The sequence below is a fragment of the Salvelinus namaycush genome, chromosome 25 (assembly GCF_016432855.1).
Source record: "Salvelinus namaycush isolate Seneca chromosome 25, SaNama_1.0, whole genome shotgun sequence".
In the NCBI taxonomy this organism is placed as follows: domain Eukaryota; kingdom Metazoa; phylum Chordata; class Actinopteri; order Salmoniformes; family Salmonidae; genus Salvelinus; species Salvelinus namaycush.
Genome location: NC_052331.1, coordinates 34039098 through 34046951, shown reverse-complemented (window position 1 = coordinate 34046951; position 7854 = coordinate 34039098).

Below are 7854 nucleotides of genomic sequence, written 5' to 3'. Positions count from 1 at the left end.
CAAACTGGTCTTCAACAGTATAGACTCCTTTAATGTTCTGCTCTTCTTCACCCTTGTTTCAATGACCTACTTGCAATTTGGATTATGACATGTTATTTACATACATTAGACAACGTCATAATGTAATAATAATAATACACATAATGTCATAATGTCAGCGTCAACACTGATCAATTTATCAGCATCAACAAGTATGGCAAGTAAAAACAACACCTCTGTGAGATTTACTGACATCATGCAAATGAACTCCCCATGTACGGTATGCTATTGTGGAAAAATGACCCCAGCCATTATCACCTTAACTGACCTAGCTTCATTCACTTTTGTCGATCTATAGAAATCCCATAACCTACTAGCTATACAATTGTAATGTTATAGCTGAAAAGGGGGAAATATGAGAAATGATTCACACTGACTCGTAGAATCAACGACGAAATTAACATTTAGAACTGTATTTGTAATGGCCTTGGTTAATGCTAAATATAAGATAATTAATCCGTAGGTTATTTTCAATGTGTTGCCACATTTAATACCATAAATGCCAAGTAACAAACAACATGCGATTGTACGCTAAATAGCCATGTTCCCAACTGCTGTCGTGCTCTAACTAGCGCATGCGCCCAAGGAGACAGTATGAATTAAACCATTCATCACATCACATTCCCCAAATATTTATCAATGTATGTTTACATTCAAACCCTGTCTACTGTTATTGCATAATGTAGCGATAAAGTTGATCATTTAAAATCACAAGTGAACCTGTCGTGTTAGAATAACCCATAAAGTACCTTCTGATCTTCTCAAAACAATTTTTATTATTCATTTTTTATTGAACCTTTATTTAACTAAAGCAAGTCAGTTAAGAACAAATTCTTATTTACAATGACGGCCTACCAAAATGCAAAAGTCCTCCTGCCGGGAAGGGGCTGGGATAAGAAAAACATTTTTGGGGGGGCAAAACACACCACGACCGACAAGAAAGACAACACAACACTACATAAAGAGAGACCTAAGACAACAACATAGCATGGCAGCAACACATGACAACACAACATAACAACAACATGGTAACAACACAACATGGTAGCAGCACAACATGGTAGCAGCAAAAACCATGGTACAAACATTATTGGGCACAGACAACAGCACAAAGGGCAAGAAAGTAGAGTCAACAATACATCACGCAAAGCAGCCACAACTGTCAGTAAGAATGTTCATGATTGAGTCTTTGAATGAAGAGACAAAACTGTCCAGTTTGAGCGTTTGTTGCCGCTCGTTCCAGTCGCAAGCTGCAGCGAACTGAAAAGACGAGCGACACAGGGATGTGTGTGCTTTGGGGACCTTTAACAGAATGTGACTGGCAGAACGGGTGGTGTATGTGGAGGATAAGGGCTGCAGTAGATATCTCATATAGGGGGGAATGAGGCCTAAAAGGGTTTTATAAATAAGCATCAACCAGTGGGTCTTGCGACGTGTATACAGAGATGACCAGTACCTGTAACTATATTGTTAAACACTACAGTTTCATCTTAAATGTAATAACTGCTCTGTGTATGGCTAATCAACAAGTAAGCCCATAAACAGAAAAAACAACATTCAAGGTCTTTTTTAACCATCTCCTTTCTTTTTTTCCCAAACACATACACTACTGTTCAAAAGTTTGGGGTCACATAGAAATGTCCTTGTTTTTGAAAGAAAAGCACATTTTCTGTCTATTAAAATCACATCAAAATGATCAGAAATACAGAGTAGACATTGTTAATGTTGTAAATGACTATTGTAGCTGGAATGCCAGTCACTGGTAAAAATAGAAAAGAATAGAGGGCCTAGAGAGGTGCCCTGCGGTACACCACACTTTACATGTTTGACATTAGAGACACTTCCATTAAAGAAAACCCTTTGAGTTATATTAGATAGATAGCTCTGAATCCACGATATGGCATAGGTTGAAAAGACATAGCACTTAAGTTTTTTCAACAACAGTTTATGGTCAGTAATATCAAAAGCTGCACTGAAATCTAACAGTACAGCTCCCACAATCTTCTTATTATCAATTTATTTCAACCAATCATCAGTCATTTGTGTCATGTTGAGTGCCCTTCTCTATAAGCATGCTGAAAGTCTGTTGTTAATTTGTTTACAGAGAAATAGCATTGTATTTGGTCAAACACAATTTTTTCCAACAGTTTGCTAAGAGCTGGCAGCAAGCTTATAGGTCTGCTGTTAGAACCAGTAAAGGCCGCTTTACCACTCCTGGGTAGCGGAATTACTTTGGCTTCCCTCCAGGCCTGATCACAAAGACTTTCCTCTAGGCTCAGATTAAAAATATGACAGATAGGAGTGGCTATAGAGTGAGCTACCATCCTCAGTAGCTTTCCATCTAAGTTGTCAATGCCAGGAGGTTTGTCATTATTGATCGTTAACAATTATGTTTCCACCTCTCCCACACTAACTTAAAAAATTCAAACTTGCACTGCTTTTCTTTCATTATTTGTTTTTTATGCATTAATATAATTGCTCACTGTTTGTTGTGGGCATTTCCTGCCTAAGTTTGCCCACTTTGCCAATTAAATAATCATTAAAATAATTGCCAACATCATATGGTTTTGTGATGAATAAGCCACCTGATTTGATGAAAGATGGAGTTGAATTTGTCTTTCTGCCCATAATTTAATAAGTACTCCAAAGTTTTTTTCCATCATTCTTTATGTGATTGATCTTGGCTTCATAATAAAGTTTATTCTCCTTTTTGTTGAGTTTAGTCACATAATTTCTAAATCTGCAGTAAGTAAGCCAGTCAGACTTATTAGCCACTCCTTTTGCCACATCTCTTTCAACCATACCGTTTTTCAATTCCTCATCAATCCATGGAGCCTTAACAGTTCCAACAGTCAGTTTCTTAACAGGTGCATGTTTATTAATAATTGGAAGAAGCAATTTCATAAATTAATCAAGTGCTGCGTCTGGATGCTCCTCATTAATCACATCAGACCAACAAATATTTTTAACATCATCCACATAAGAGTCACAGGAAAATCTTTTGTATGATCTCTTATCCACTATTTTAGGTCCAGCTGTTGGAACTTTGGCTTTCCTGGATATAGCCACTATATTGTGATCACTGCATCCAATGGGTATGGATATACAGTTGAAGTCGGAAGTTTATATACACCTTAGCCAAATACATTTAAACTCAGTTTTTCACAATTCCTGACATTTAATCCTAGTAAGAATTCCCTGTCTTAGGTCAGTTAGGATCACCACTTTATTTTAAGAATGTGAAATGTCAGAATAATATTAGAGAATTATTTATTTCAGCTTTTATTTCTTTCATCACATTCCCAGTGGGTCAGAATTTTACATACACTCAATTAGTATTTGGTAGCATTGCCTTTAAATTGTTTAACTTGGGTCAAACGTTTCGGTTAGCCTTCCACAAGCTTCCCACAATAAGTTGGGTGAATTTTGGCCCATTCCTCCTGACAGAGCTGGTGTAACTGAGTCAGGTTTGTAGGCCTCCTTGCTCGCACATGCTTTTTCAGTTCTGCCCACAAAGGTTCTATAGGATTGAGGTCAGGGCTTTGTGATGGCTACTCCAATACCTTGACTTTGTTGTCCTTACGCCATTTTGCCACAACTTTGGAAGTATGCTTGGGGTCATTGTCCATTTGGAAGACCCATTTGCGACCAAGCTTTAACTTCCTGACTGATGTCTTGAGATGTTGCTTCAATATATCCGCATAATTGTGATGCCATTTATTTTATGAAGTGCACCAGTCCCTCCTGCAGCAAAGCACCCCCACAACATGATGCTGCCACCCCAGTGCTTCACGTTTGGGATGGTGTTCTTCGGCTTGCAAGCGTCCCCCTTTTTCCTCCAAACATAACAATGGTCATTATGGCCAAACAGCTCTATTTTTGTTTCATCAGACCAGAGGACATTTCTCCAAAAAGTACGATCTTTGTTCCCATGTGCAGTTGCAAACCGTAGTCTGTCTTTTTTATGGTGGTTTTGGAGCAGTGACTTCTTCCTAGCTGAGTGGCCTTTCAGGTTGTGTCGATATAGGACTCGTTTTACTGTGGATATAGATACTTTTGTACCTGTTTCCTCCAGCATCTTCACAAGGTCCTTTGCTGTTGTTCTGGGATTGATTTGCACTTTTCGCACCAAAGTACGTTCATCTCTAGGAGACAGAACGCGACTCCTTTCTGAGCGGTATGACAGCTGCGTGGTCCCATGCTGTTTATACTTGCATACTATTGTTTGTACAGATGAACGTGGTACCTTCAGGCGTTTGGAAATTGCTCCCAAGGATGAACCAGACTGAGGTCTTGGCTGATTTCTTTTGATTTTCCCATGATGTCAAGCAAAGAGGCACTGAGTTTGAAGGTAGGCCTTGAAATACATCCACAGGTACACCTCCAATTGACTCAAATTATGTCAGTTAGCCTATCAGAAGCTTCGAAAGCCATGACATCATTTTCTGGAATTTTCCAAGCTGTTTAAAGACACAGTCAACTTAGTGTATGTAAACTTCTGACCCACTGGAATTGTGATACAGTGAATGATAAGTTAAATAATCTGTCTGTAAACAATTGTTGGAAAAATTACTTGTGTCATGTACAAAGTAGCTGTCCTAACCGACTTGCCAAAACTATAGTTTGTTAACAAGAAATTTGTGGAGTGGTTGAACAACGAATTTTAATGACACCAACCTAAGTGTATGTAAACTTCCGACTTCAACTGTAGCTTTAGAACAAAGTTCTACAGCATTAGTAAAAATGTGATCGATACATGTAGATGATCTTGTTCCTGTAGTGTTTGTAAACACCCTGGTAGGTTGATTAATATCCTGAACCAGATTACAGGCACTGGTTACAGTAAGAGGCTTCCTTTTGAGCGGACAGCTTGATGAAAACCAGTTAATATTCAGGTCCCCAAGAAATTAGACCTCTCTGTTAACATCACATACACTATCAAGTATTTCACACATATTATTTAGATACTGACTGTTAGCACTATAGCAACACCCCAAAAGAAAAGGCATTAGATGTGCCAAGTGAACCTGCAACCACAACACTTCAATAACACTTGACATAAGATCTTCTCTAAGCATTACAGGGTTATGGCTCTGAATATATACAGCAACACCTCCCCCATAAGAATTTCTGTCTCTTCTATAGATGTTATATCCTTGTATTGCTACTGATGTATCATCAAATTAATTATCTAAGTGAGTCTCAGAAATGGCTAATATATGAATTTTATCTGACGTTAGCAAGTTATTGATTTCATGAACCTTATTTCCTAGGCTACATATATTAATATGGGCTATTTTCAGCTCTTTCCTGGGTAGCTTATCAGAGATAGACATAATATTGAAAAGAGCAGACAAAGCAAGAGAAAAAATATACATACATATACATTCAGCAGTCCATTAATTAATTGGTGTGTGTGTGTGCTGCGGGGTTGAGGCTACGAACCCATAGGCTTGGCTCTCTCATCTCTTCCAGGCTTCTGGGAGGGAGGGTGGACAATGAGTCGGTCGTAGCGGATGTACGAAATGTCACGGATGTACGCAATGTCACCATGCACTCTGGCAGCTTTCATGGCTGGGATCAGTTCTTTCCTCTTCTGGCGCACAGCTTCAGGATTGTCCTCATTGAGGAAGACATACATTCCTCTCAAGTTCTTGGCTCTTTCCAGAACATCTACCTTGTCCTTGAACCTCAGGAACTTGACCACTATTGGCCTGGGCCTATCACCTGGGCCGATGGTGGGTTTTCCAATCCTGTGGGCGCGCTCCACCTCAATCTTCCTGTGGACCATCTTCAATTTCTCAGAGATAATTTCCCTCACTTTGTCCTCCGACTCCATCCAGGTCTCATGTGGAGATTCTACAATTCTGTCCACAACCATGTTGTTTCGCCTTGATTGTCCCTCGAGATGTATCTGTCATTGTTATCATGGATTCACACACAGAACTGATGTCCTCTCTCACTGACTTATAGATGGCTGTCATCTTGCTGACCCTGGGAGAACTGCTAACTGTTCTTCAGGTCCTGAACCTCTCTGGTCAGGTCGTCCATTCTTTTATTAGTAGAATCCACGAGTATTTGGACAAAACACTTGAATCTATTTTCTTGTTGTAACAACTGCTTATCTTTTTGTTAGTTTAAAATATCCTTCACCTGTGATAGAGAGACACCACTGCCCTCAACGGTACTCCCGCGGGCTTTGGTCTTTGTCATGGTAGCTAGCAACGTATGTTAGGCTGTTACTCCTCGCAGGTCCAGACAGGGCAGGTCACGGGGGAAAATTGAAAACAACTAACAGCAGGGATCTAGACAGCCACAAACCCGGAACAATTCGCTGTCCCAGCCACAATTAGCCAACCCTTTCCCTAATCTTAACCTTAATTAACCATTTAACCTCACTCCTAACCTTAACCCTAACCCCTGGCCTAACTAACATTATCCAGCTAGCTAACGTTCATGTTAGTCACCAAACCACCTAGCTAACGTTAATGTTAGTCACCAAACCACCTAGCTAACGTTAATGTTAGTCACCAAACCACCTAGCTAACGTTAATGTTAGTCACCAAACCACCTAGCTAACGTTACCAGCAACAACTTGGAATTCATAACATATCAGAAGTTTTGCACATTCATAACATATTGTACATTTAGCAAATTCGTAACATAATTTACGATTTGCAATTCGTAACAGATTGTATGAATTGGAATTTGTAACATACACTACATGACCAAAAGTATGTGGAGACGTGCTCATCGAACATCTCATTTGAAAATCATGGGCATTAATATGGAGTTGGACACCCTTTGCTGCTATAACAGCCTCTACTTTTCTGAGAAGGCTTTCTACTAGATGTTGGAACATTGCTGCGGGGACTTGCTTCCATTCAGCCACAACAGCATTACTGAGGTCGGGCACTGATGTTGGGTGATTAGGCCTGCCTCGCAGTCGGCGTTCCAATTCATCCCAAAGGTTTTCAATGGGGTTGAGGTCAGGGCTTTGTGCAGGCCAGTCAAGTTCTTCCACTCCAATCTCGACAAACCATTTCTGTATGGACCTCGCTTTGTGCACAGGGGCATTGTCATGTTGAAATAGGAAAGGGCCTTCCCCAAACTGTTGCCACAAAATTGGAAGCACAGAATCGTCTAGAATGTCATTGTGTGCTGTAGCATTAAGATTCCCCTTCACTGGAACTAAGGGGTGTAGACCAAACCATGAAAAACAGCCCCAGACCATTATTCTTCCTCCACCAAACTTTACAGTTGGCACTATGCATTGGGGCAGGCAGCGTTTTCCTGGCGTCAGCAAAACCCATATTCTTCCATCGGACTGCCAGATGGTGAGGCATGATTCTTCACTCCAGAGAACGCATTTCCACTACTCCAGAGTCCAATTGCGGGCGAGCTTTACACCACCCCAGCCAACACTTGGCATTGTGATCTTAGGCTTGTGTGCGGCTGCTCAGCCATGGAAAACCATTTCATGAAGCCCCTGACGAATAGTTCTTGTGCTGACGTTGCTTCCAGAGGCAGTTTGAAACTTGGTAGTGAGTGTTGCAACCGAGGGCAATTTTTATTGTTTATTTCACTTTTGTATATTATCTACCTCACTTGCTTTGGCAATGTTAACATATGTGTCCCATGCCAATAAAGCCCCTTGAATTGAATTGAATTGAATTAAGAGGAGAGAGAGAGAGCGAAAGGGAGAGAGTGACAGAGAAAGAGAGAGAGCGAGAGGAGAGAGAGACAGGGAGAGAGAGAGAGAGAAAGGGAGAGAGTGACAGAGAAAGAGAGAGAGCGAGAGGAGAGAGAGAGAGA